The following is a 12,909-nucleotide window of genomic DNA, read 5'->3' on the forward strand; positions in this document are numbered from 1 at the left end:
TCTTAATCTCTTTGTGCTCGATATAAAACTCAAGTGGAAGGAGGGCTTCTTACAGAAAAAGATGATAGAATCTTGTTACTGATGTCACTACAAAACTAGCAGTGTTCATTTATTCATTCAGTGAATGTTAACTGAGCCGCTGCCATGTACCGGGTACTGTCCTGGTGTTATTCTAGGTGCTTGTGAAATATGAATAGCTAATGAAGCAATCTGCTGCCTTCTCTTGAGGAAGGGACAGATATTACTAAACAAATGATATGTAAGTCTGGTAATGAGAAGTGGTGATGGAGAAAGCTGCAGCAGACATAGGGATATGGGATACAGGTGGTGGTCAGGGCAGACCTCACCCAGGAGGCAACACTACAGCAGAGATTTGAATCAAGCAAGGGAAAAGCCATGGAAAGATGGGGTTAAGGAGGAGTGAGTTTCCAGACAAATGGAACAACGTGTTCAAAGAGTAACAAGAAGGTAAAAGGGCTCAGGAAATGTAAAAGAGGGAGAGGAGATCGGAGAGCTAGTCATGGCCCAGGTGATACAGGTCTTAATGGCTGGTAGTAATGGCTTGGGGTTTTATTTTGAATGTGATGTGGATCAGTCATCAGCGTCTGTGCGTAGGGCGACATGATCTGATAAATACATCCAAAGGATCACTGTGAATGCTGTGTGAGTAGACTATTAGGGGACAAATGTAGAAGTCAGTGGCTAAGTAGTACATGTTTTATTTGTCCAGACAGAAGGCTTAGGAGAATGTTGACCTCTTTAATTTTCTGGAAGATACTCTCTATTACTTTGGTACCTGTTCTTTGTTGCTGCTGGGCACAAGGAAGACAAATACAAAGGGAAGTCCCTATGAGGCCACAGGCGTGGATTGATTGAAGACACTGCACGTGAAATAGCTTGCCTGAGTCTGAGCCACTGGATCATGTAATTTATTTCTGCCTTCTGGGCTTGCTCAAGACAAGTCCCAATTGTATCACTTCTGATACCATGGAATGCTTTTAACTTTATGACTTGGTGTATCAGATTATGCAAACTCTTAATTTATTCACAAATAAATTAACTTGGATTCTTAATAAGAGGAAAAGTATTTAAAACTGATGTTTTATTTTACTTTTTTTATTTTTATTTTTTACTTTTTTTTATTAGTTTCAGGTGCACAAGACAAAGTAATACTTAGATGTTTAACATTTATATCCTTCGCCCTGTGTGAACCCCCGGCCCCATCCACTATCCCTCTGACATCACACAGAGCCATTACATTTCCACTGTCTCTATTCCTAATGCCTAATGCTGTACTCCGCTTCTTGTAAGTATATACATACACACACATATACATATATATATGTATATATATATGTATATATATGCACATAAATATTTGTGTGCATATATATATACACATATATATATATATATACATACATATATATAAACTTGTAGTTGATATTCATTATTGTTCAGCTTTAGCTTCAGGTATACAGTGCAGAGATCAGGCATCTACATCATCCCTGAGGTGGTCTCCCTAATGAGACAAGTGTCCATCGGATACCCTACAAAATCTTTACAACATTATTGATTACATTCCCCAAATTAATTTTCAAAACCCCGTGGCCATCTTATGGTTACTGACTGTTTTCTAATCCCCTCACCTTCCCCCTTATCCCCACCCCCCCGCCCATCTAGCAACCCTCAGTTTTTCCTCTATGTCTCCAAAACTGTTCCTGATTAGTTCATTCACTTATTCTTTTCTTTAGATTCCACATATAAGTGAGATCATATGGTATTTGTCTTTCTCTGTCTGACTTATTTCACTAAAGATAATGTTCTCTAGGTCCATCCATGTTGTTGCAAATGGTAAGATTTCTTTGTTCGTTATGGCTGCGTAATACTCCATTTTATAAATGTACCACAGTTTCTTAATCCAGTTGTCTACCGGTGGACATTTCGGTTGTTTTCAGGTCTTGGCTTCTGTGTATAGTGCTGCAATAAACATAGGAGTGCATAAAGTTTTTTGAATTAGAGTTTTGGATTTCTCCGGATAGATACCTAGGAGTGGAATTGCTGGATCATAAGGTAGTTCCATTTTCAGATTTTTGAGATACCTCCATACTGTTTTCCATAGTGACTGCACCAATCTGCAATCCCACCAACAGTGCACAAGGGTTCCCTTTTCTCCACATCCGCACCAGCACTTGTTTGTTGATTTATTGATGATAGCCATTTTGACTGGGGTGAGGTGGTATTTCATTGTGGTGTTTATTTGCATTTCTCTGATGAAAACGATGTTTTATGAAGGAGTAGAGATAAGGTGTGAAGTAATAGTTACCAACAGTCTAACTGCAGGCAAACTCCGTAGCAAATATATACATTCTTCTAGAATAAATAAATTAGGAAAAACCCTTAGACAGATCCTAATATTATGATACTGAAAGGCAAAATCCCTGCCATAACAAAGAAATAAGGGATCATTCCCCTTATTATCATGGAAACAACTATAATAAAGCGAAAATGAAGTGTAACTGTTGAGCAGAAAAATTGCCAAAGGCAATTAGGTGCTAATTGGTTATAGAGAAGGAAAATAGGGTAATTAAAAAGAGAGTTGAGGTTGGTAGTCAAGGAAAGAGATCGATACCTTTAAAAAAATGTTCACAACCCAGATGTGGTCCATAGGATTTTGTGTGTTTGTTTTTGGATATTGTACAAACCCCAAAAGGCTTTGCCCTGAGAGAATCCGGTGAACTAAGCATCTGCTTTCTGTGGCCTGTAACTAACTCCAGGGCTCAGAGACACAAAAGCGCTACAGATCAAGCCCTGGGGCATTGTGAGTGTCCTTTCCAGAAGTCAAGGCTGTAGCTGTGATCTGAGAAATGCCTGGACTACGATTTCTCTGACAGACAATGACTGTCTAGATCGTGCTGTTAGGCAGCCACCCTTCCCTGAGTGGGGTCAGACACCATTTTCTCGCAGCAACGCATTAAGCAGTTGACAAGTGCCCTATTGGCTGATGCAATGCAGGAGAATGGAAGGAAAGTGGAAGGATAAAAAGGCAGCCAGCACTTTTAATGAATCAATATCATTCTCTCTATAGTTCTCAAGAAAGCCTCTGAACAAGTCGCAGGGTGTTTATGCTCCTAAATAATGTACAGACAGTGGCCTCAGTCACACATGAAAACTGTGCTATAACTGGCTTGAGAGGAGAGGGTCAGAAACCAGGGGCATCCAGTCCTGTGCCAGGCTGTGCCATCAACCCCTGGAAAGACCCAGAAAAATCATTTGACCTCCACCACTTGGTTCTTTCTGTTTTATCAAGAGACGGTGGGCTATGCTAAGCGTGATCCATTAGCCTTATGCCACTGTTGGAAAATAACAGGCTATAACAATGTCATAGAAAACTGAGACTTTCATCTTTTAAAAAAATGTGTTTAAGCTTGTTTTAGTCCCACAGGGCTTTGTTCACATGAGATATTTTCTTCAGAATGCAAAGGCAAAACACATACCGGAGTTGCCACTCAGGTTGAAATGGGCTGACTGCACAGAATGCACCCCTCAGCCTCCTCCTCACTCACCTCAGCAGATACTAAGGGGGCTCTGAGGAAGTGAAGATTTAGAACGGTTTGAAAACCACTCTTTTACAGATGAGAGAGAGCCCTGACACTGAGAAGGAGTAATTAATCGGCTTGCAGCTAGTTAATGGAAAGCTGTGATGAAAACCTAGGGCTCTTGACCTCTGATCTAGTGATCACTGTTAGACACCAGATGATGCCTTTGATGAAGATTGGCAGAGTCTAGAAGGCATAATCTGGCTCCTTGAAATGAGCCTGGGTCTTGTGTTCCCACAATATGTTTTCTAACTAACCTGAAAACCCTTCAGCTACAATGAAAAATGCTAGGTAGAATATAACAAATATTGTTTCAAATACAAATTTGAGCTCATAAGAAAAAGTGAATGTATTTGTTTGCTACAGCTGCCATTACTAACTACCACAGACTGGTGCTTAAGCAATACAAATTTATTTTCTCATAGTTTTGTAGGCTAGAAGTCCAAGATCAAGGTGTTGGCAAGGTTGGTTCCTTCTGAGGCCTCTCTCCTTGACTTGTAGATGGCCGCCTTTTCACTGCGTCCTCACATGGTCTTTGTGTACTGTGTTTCCCCGAAAATGAGACCTAACTGGACCACCAGCTCTAATGCATCTTTTGGAGCAAAAATTAATATAAGACCCAGTATTATTATATTATATTGTATTGTATTGTATTGTATTGTATTGTATTGTATTGTATTGTATTGTATTGTATTGTATTGTATTGTATTGTATTATATTATATATTAGACTGGGTATTATATTATATTATATTATATTATATTATATTATATTATAAAGACTGGGTCTTATATTAGATAAGACCCAGTCTTATATTACATTAAAATAAGACCAGGTTTTATATTAACTTTTGCTCCAAAAGACACATTAAAGCTGATGGTCCGGCTAGGTCTTATTTCAGGGAAACATGGTATGTCTGTGTTCGAATTTCCTCTTATAAGGACATCAGCCATATTGGATTAGGGCCCACCATAATGACCTCATTTTAATTTAACTGCCACTTTAAAGACTCTATCTCCAAATGCAATCACATTCTGAGGATACGAGGACCAGAACTTCAACATGAATTTGGGAGGTTTGGGGGTCAGGCAACAAAATTCAGCCCATAACAGTTATTTCCTAGTTCCCAAAACTAAAGAGAGACTGAAAGCACTCTGTGTTTGAGCTGATATGGCAGATGCCCTGAGTGGGGTGGAGGGATGAATGTCTCCGCAACAGAGGGCTTTGGCCCTCATCAGAGACAAGAGATGAGTCTTGAACCTAAGCAAGGCAAAGTGTTAGAACCAAGGTGTTCAAAGCTCTGTACCCTCAGTGAAAAGATAGGCTTGAAATAATTTACTCACTATCACAGAGCGATGACAAGAAAGTCTATCTCAGCTTGGATTTTGGTGGGAAAAGGGAAGGCACTGTAATCTGTAACCATGAGCCTGTGTCTCATACGGGCTTAGAGTTAGATTTGATACTGTCAGTATAGCTCAAGAAGCTTTGCACTTAGAAATTAATAATTTCTCAGGTAATTGGATAATGATACCCTTAATTTGTCAACCCCTAGTCTAGAACAATTTATATAATACTATTTCTGAAAGTTGGTAGATATGGCTTATAAAATCATCTGGTCCTAGGGAATACATGTGTGTGGGGGTTAGTGGTGGTGTTAGTAGTAGTAACAGTAGTAGTAAAGTTTTATCTACAGGTTCAGTTCATTAGTGATTATGTATCTATTAGGTATCCTATTCATTCTAGAGACAAAATTAATACTTTCAGTAATGTTTCACTAAGTAAAATGTTTATTTCATCTGAGTTTTCAAATTTGATTGGAATATCATTTTTTACATGCTATTATAATTTTTATATACTTGAACCATAGAATTTATTTTCATGTCCAATTTTTCATTCCTAATGATGTTTATTTTTCCCCTCATTTTTGGGGTAATCTTGTTAGAAGTTTAACATTTTCATTAATATTTTCCAAAAGTTAGCTTTTGGCTCTGTTGTTTTTTCCTATTTTATCTTTTATCTCTTTCTTTCTTTTTTTTTTTTTTTGAGTTCACCAATTTTGGCTTTCAATTAAGAATCCAACTTGATTTCAATAAGATTTGGAGTATCAAATATAAACATTTCACTTTTATTTCTAATCCTTGTTAAAAGTATCTGTTATGTAGTTATACAGATTTGGAACCAGAAGTACTATTAGCAGTCATATCTTATACAGAGTACTTCTTTTGATAAAAGAACCTTAATTTCCATTTTGGAACCTCATTTCTCTCTAACTCTCAACCAAGGTGGTTTGGAAGGAGTTGATTCTCTCCTTCCCTGCTCTGGGGGTGAACATAGAACTTGGACCTGGCCAGTTATCATGTTCTATCTCTCTGGCCTCATTGAATGGCTGACAGAGGTTCCTTTTTTTTGATGAGGCACAGTAGTATCAGTGAGAGCAGAAATACCTTTCTCCCCTTTTTTTATAATGACCAAGTGAGAACACTCAGATTGACATCCACAATACAACCTTAAATAGATTTGTGCTTTCTTTCTCTAGTCCTCCTTGGTCTGTAGCAGGAATGCCCCTCACTCAGTAGCAGGTAGACATGGCCATGTCACAACACCCTGCTTCATGGGGAGACCTTGATTGCCTTTCCCACCACTGATTTGAACCACATCCTTCCATTCTTCACCCAGAGCATCAGTAGCAACTCCTGTGGCCATACGTGTCTCATAAAATGTACGAAGTTTGTGTTCATCATCCACATCAATGAGTTCCTGGCAGCCAGTGGCTGGGAAAGAGATGTTCAGCTTCATCGTGAAGCAGCTGACTGCCTCCGAAGCACCAGGCAAAAGAGGCCAGGACTCTTTCTTTAAGTATTAGTAGAATGGTGTCTTTTTGTCCTTGGACTTGAACTTGGAAAGATATAGGGTTGAAGCTACCAGCAGCCATCTTGCCTGAATTTGGAGGCTGACAATACAGTTGCCCTGGAGTAGAACTGAGCCAAGGATTGAGAAGAGACCAGGTCTTGGTACTAAGCTGTACCTAGAACCATTTAAGTACTCCTGGACATTTCATTTACATGAAGCAACCAGCAACCCTTCTTCCTCCCCAACACACACACACACACACACACACACACACACACACACACACACCCTGTTGATTTTTTCTGAGCCAATTCGATTTGGATGTTCTTCCAGTTGCAACTGAAAGATTCTAACCTCTTCATTTGAGAAACAAGGGAACTCAGACTCAGAGAGATGAAGTGACTTGGCCAAATCATTCAGTGAATAGATTGATGACAGAGACAGGACTAGGGCCCAAGCCCTGAATCTGAGCATTTTCATCATAGTCTTAGCTGAGTGCATGTGTAAGTAGTTTTGGAAGCCAAAAGGGGCTCCCTTCAGGTTTGGTGGCAATGGTAAGGTGTTCATTGTTAAGTATAGAGTTGTGGAGCATTATGATGAGAAGAAAAATTGACCATCAAATCTATTAGGATGTTGAAGTTGAAATAGTATTTTAGGAATAAGTAAATAATTGTTTAACTAAATCAGGTGTGCAACTAAAAACAGGGCCATGAGTACAAGGATGGTGGAAAAATACATAGGTTTGTTAACTCCAGCAGGTGTAGACGTAACATAATCATCTTGTTCTTTGCCAAATATAGAACACAGAAACATATTCTTTGCACACATTTGGAAAAAGACCAGCTAGTATTATGGTTATTGTGAAAAAAATGGCTGCTGAGGTGCCAAATTTGGTCATTGAATTAGGAACACTGTGAAACTGTCCTGCCCTAACCAACCCCTGTCACCCACCCAAAGTCTCTCTCTCACACACACCAACACACACACACACACATACACACACACACACACTCTCACACCACACAAGTGCAGATTATTCTTATAGGAAACTCACTGGAAACCTGAATACATTCAAAGAGAAAACAAAGGAGGGTGGGGTTGATTCTATTAAAACATGTAAATATGTCAATGTGTGTTTAAGAAGCTCTCTGGGTATGACCAACTCTGTTTCTGTCACTATAAATAAAATTAACATTACAGATTTGATTTGCATTGTCCAGGCCCCTCCTATTACTTGTAGGATCCAAGGCAGACATAGAAATGGAGCCCTAATATCATATTTAAACAATTCAGAAATTAAAATTAAGTGACTGCTAAGAGTGAAACATGTGCTGTTGTTCTACCTTGGCATGAAGGTAAGAGCCAGGTTCAGTGTTGGAATTCTCAGACTTTCAGGAGTTCCATGCCAGGATGTGGCCTCATGAGGCCCTCATCCTTGGCCCCCATTTCCCCAGGTTCAAGCACCCCCATCCCATAGCCCAGCCCATCATTCTTTCTCATCTCCAGCTCTGTCTCAGGGTGGGAGGGTCCTCTCACACACGTATGGATACCCAATCTACGTATCTAACTTCTGTCCTCACAACCCCTGGAAAGAGCTACACTTGGGCCGCTGCTTGGACCTAGGTGTGCGCCTCTTGGAGGTATGGTTTCTCTATGGAGAAACAGACTGAGGAAAAGGTCTGTGCAGTCTCTGGAGGCAGGCTCAGAGAGGAAGATTTCTGGATCCAGTGTAGAAGGGCTGGGGTGTAGGGCCTGGGGCGCCTCCCCTTGGCATATAGCCTCTTAGCCCTGAGGAGAGGGTACTGGTCAGACCATAGCATTCCTTTTGCCTGAGCCTTCAGTGATGCTGGTTTTGCCTCCTCTACTCCTCCACTGGCTAGTTTTGTGAGAACTGGCTCTTAGACAGGGAATACTTAGATGGAGAACACTTAGCAGGGCTTGCGAGTTGACTGGAATTGTGGCAATGCTAAAAGCCTGTTGATTTAATAAACCTCTCATCCTACCAAATAGGGTGAAAGGGAGTGAGAAAACAGACAGATGACTTTGATACTTCTGCAGTTTTTGTTTGCATAATCTCTTCTCTTTCTGAAAACAGATATTTGTGGTTAAACCAGTGGACTGGACAGTGTCCTTCCAGGACACTTACTCTACAAATACCTCACCTAACTACCCTGACCACTGACTTCCTTTGGCTGCTTCATCCTCACCTTTGAACTCTTCTCTCTTCCCTACTCTACCTCCCATGTCTGCGTTTTCTGTGGCTTTTGACATCCTTTTGGTGATCTTTGGAATTCACCTTTGGATCACAGCAGTAGCTGTGATCTTCTTTGTGCTGTGGACTCTTCTATACTGTTCCATCACCTTATCGTGTGCTAAGAGGTCGCTGGACATCATTCTGAAGCTCCACTCAGCTCCACTAGTTCTAACCAGATTTTAGCTTTGTTCAGTCTCCTAGCTGGTGCATGAAACATGGATTTACAGGTATAGAAACATTTATATATTTGTAGAAAAGGACATTAGGAATTATCTGTGAGATTATTTAAGCATCATTTGGATCAAGGTTCTTATTTTATAGAATAGAATTTGAGCCTCACTGAGGTCTTGTGAAAGTCACACAGGCCACCAGGAGCACAGTTGGGGCTTCTGACACTTACGCCCCTGCCCTTCTCATATCCCATCAAAATCTGACTCCCACCATCATACAGATTTTTCTCTTTGCTGCCCACCTGTAATTACTGGAACTGGCCTCCACTTCCAGCATTGTATTTCTTGTTTTGTTTCTACTTATTTGCTCAGGGTTGTCTTGTATATTTATCCTGCTAGTCTATGCATACTAAAATAGATCTGTGATTTGGCTCATATTTAATTTTCTTTCCTCTTAATTTCAACCTTCTGAGGAGAAAAAAAAAATTTTTTTATAATTTCAGAAGTCAGTCTGTGAGTCCAGCATGGAGATCTGAGAATAACCCAAGGATGTTCAAGCTGTTTTCTTTTCAAGGGCCTCAGGAAGTGGGAACATGGTGGAAAAGGTGAGTAGATGTTCATTTCTCTATTTCACTATTAAGTTAATTAATTATGTGCTATAGCCAATTGCGGTCAAGGATATTTTTTGTGTTTCTTTTCCCAAAATTGTAACCCCCCACACATCCACACATGAACCAAATAAAAATGACATCATCTTTTACTGAATAATCAGATCATCTTTGCAAAGAATCATGAGTTCCAGGACTGAGAGCAATTCATAGCACATAGAAAATTGTTTCTAGTGTGATTTAGTTTGTGTGTATGTTGCATTATTGAGAAGGGTACACAATTTGTTATGTAATTTATTCAAATCAGTCAGTTAGAAAATATAGTTTTTCTTTGCCTTCTATGTGACTCAGGAGTTGTCCATAGTCTGTGTACTTTATCAGATTTGTTTTTGCCTTCATGGGACTTGCAGTTTGGTTCACTCATATCTTAGTCTCCTTTTCAGATACATAATAGGCATTGGATAAATGAAATCAGTAAATAAATATATGGTAGATTCAGTTACTAAACCTAGAAAGTAGATAATATGAAATATTTACAGCCAACATAGTACATCAGTTGGTAAACTCATTAGTGAGGCAGTTAATGTAAAGAGAATTAATGGGATTTTCAAATTTAGATAGAGGAAGAATGGAAGAATTAAGACAGGCTAATTTTTTATTTTATTACCTGTATAATTCTGGGATAATGGGTTGGAAAAATCTTTACTGCTCTATATCTCATTTCAAAGTTCTTGGTTACATTTGTTGATAATTTGTGTCTTTGTACAATTTGATTAAATAATGAGTGGGCATGTAATCTTTCTTGACATAACATCTGTTTAATATTACATTTTTATGCTCTGCTGTCCACACCAAAGGGCATCCTGACATTTACTGAGCACCTGTGGTTTACAGACATTAGATATTATTTAATCTAATCATCACAACGACCCTATGGTTTTGTGTGTCTGTGTGTGTGTGTGTGTGTGTGTGTGTGTGTGTGTGTGTGATCATTATCCCCACTTTAGAGATATGGGGACGTTAATTTGAGTGGTTTATGTAAGTTGTTTTGCATCACAAAACTAAAGAGTGATAGAACTAGGACTTAGAATTGTGTCTGGCTGCTAAGTACATGCTTCATGCAACAAAGTAAATGCTGAGGTGAGTGATACTCTCAGTTAAATGGCCTAATAACAATCTTAATTCATTTTACTCTGCTGTTGATGCTCATTTAACTTCACTGTAGAATCCTGTATTGAGTCTTCATTGGAAAAGAGAAAACTTGGGTATAAATTAAGTGTAATTTTTCCTTCCCATATAGTGTTTGAGCTCCTGGAAATGTTCTTTAAACCAAAGGGTTTTCAGTAAAGCCCATCTTTTGGAATCTTTCTGAAACTCCACAATAGATAGGAGCCAAATCTTTAAACAAGATTTCATAATGCATTATTAATCAGAGGCCCTTAAGTACCTAGCAATAAATGTTGCTAATAATATAAAGGGTAATACTTACTTTGTATCAGGCATCATACTTTGCACTTTTATGTCATTGTAGTTATACAGAATTGTTTGATTATTTACTAGGTAAAGGATACTATGTTTTGCATAAACCATCTTTCATTTTTTCCCCAGTATTTCAATGAAGTAGAAATATTATCTCCATTTCACCTATGGGACAACATCTTTAGTGAGGTTAAGTTGGCTAAAGTCACATAGCTAGTTGGAAGCAGAGCCTAGAATTGATTTTCTAAGTCGATGATTTTTCAAAACAGGAACACTACAACTGAATGACTGTCATTATTTTCCAAAAGAAAGGGAATAGTCCTGTTGAATGTTCTTTAGCAGAATGAAAGCCCAGAGAAATTAGCACCCCTCTTCCCCAAAGAATTTCTGAGTGTGTTTTCTATGTTAAAAACTCTCTGCCTGCAAAGGACTTTGTAGGCTAGTCAGACAGTGACCTTGCCCTAAAGGAGCTCGCAGCTTACACAGAAGAGATTGGACAAGACACCGTAGCCATGTTGAAACATGGACAGGACCCCATGGGAGGCCGAGACAGAACATAATGGCATTCCAAAGGAAAGGTCTCACTCACCTTTGTATCTCTTGCTGGTCTCTAGCAAAAAAGAATTTAAAAAGGTTTTCTTTTCTTTTCTTTTTTTTTTTTTTTTTTGAGGATGAGTAAAACAAAATTGCAAAAGCTTTGAAAACAGGTTTAAGATTCTTGTTAAGCGTTTTCTTATGGTGGAATAAAAAATGCCCAAAGCATTTTACAAGGTAGTTTTCTTAAATCTGGCAGTTTTCTTAAATTCTGAAGACAGAGGGAAAAGGGAAAGGAAACAGGAAAAGGTAAGAGAAAAGATGGAATGGTGGGGAACAGTAATGGAGATAAGAGGTCTCAGTCCCAGCTTTGGAAGCAACACAGATAACAGGAAACAGCACATGTTTGCTTTCTGAATATTCTCAGAATGGCCTGTGAGCAGCAGGTCTCCTACAGGAACTCTCAAGAATGACTTAAGAGATGGGACGGTCCCTTGCAGAAAAGGTGATGATATCTGGAAACTGGAAACTGAAGAAGTTAACAATAGCCATTGCTACTTTTTTTTGTTATTCAACTAACAAATATCAACTGGAATATATCTAATTTTGTTCTCGGTCTTCTGTATTTCACAGTAAGGATTTTAATATGATGATAAGGAGGGAATGAAGTTTTGAATCTTTAGCTCTCTAACCAGAGGTTCTGTGAGAAGTGGGAAGAGAGCATGTTGTTTCAGGTAGAGTCATCTGTGCACTTGGGTTGATGTCATTGAACTCACACATATGTTTGTAAGTGTATATTTCTAAATTCTCTCTATGTGTTTAACTATATGTCAATATACAGTTGACCCTTGAACAATGCCGCGTTCAGGGTCACCTACTGTTGACTGGAAGCCTTACCGATAACATAAACAATCAATTAACAAATAGCTTGCATGTTATATGTATTATATAGTGTATTCTTATAATAAAGTAAGCTAGAGAAATGTTGTGAAGAAAATCATAAGGAGGAGAAAATACATGTACAGTATTTATTGAAAACACCTCATATAAATGGGCCCATGCAGTTCAAACCTGCGTTGTTCAAGGGTCAACTGTACTTTATACTATATATAAATAGATAAATAGATTTGGGGAGTTCCCAAGCCTTATTGATTCCGAATTCTGTGACACCCAAGTTAGTGCTATAAATTGCTTTACCTTATTTTTACATGAAAACTTTCCACTTCAAAAAGGTAGCATTTTACATACTTCTGTACAAAGGTTGCTTTGCTACAATGTTTCCCTGAAAATAAGACCCAGCGGGACAATTAGCTCTAATGTATCTTTTGGAGCAAAAATTAATATGACCCAATCTTATTTTACTATAATATAAGACCGGTTGTTTATAATATAGTGTAATATAATATAGTATAATG

This window comes from Rhinolophus sinicus, chromosome 3 (genome assembly GCF_057876585.1).
Source record: "Rhinolophus sinicus isolate RSI-liver-muscle chromosome 3, RSI-T2T, whole genome shotgun sequence".
In the NCBI taxonomy this organism is placed as follows: Eukaryota; Metazoa; Chordata; class Mammalia; order Chiroptera; family Rhinolophidae; genus Rhinolophus; species Rhinolophus sinicus.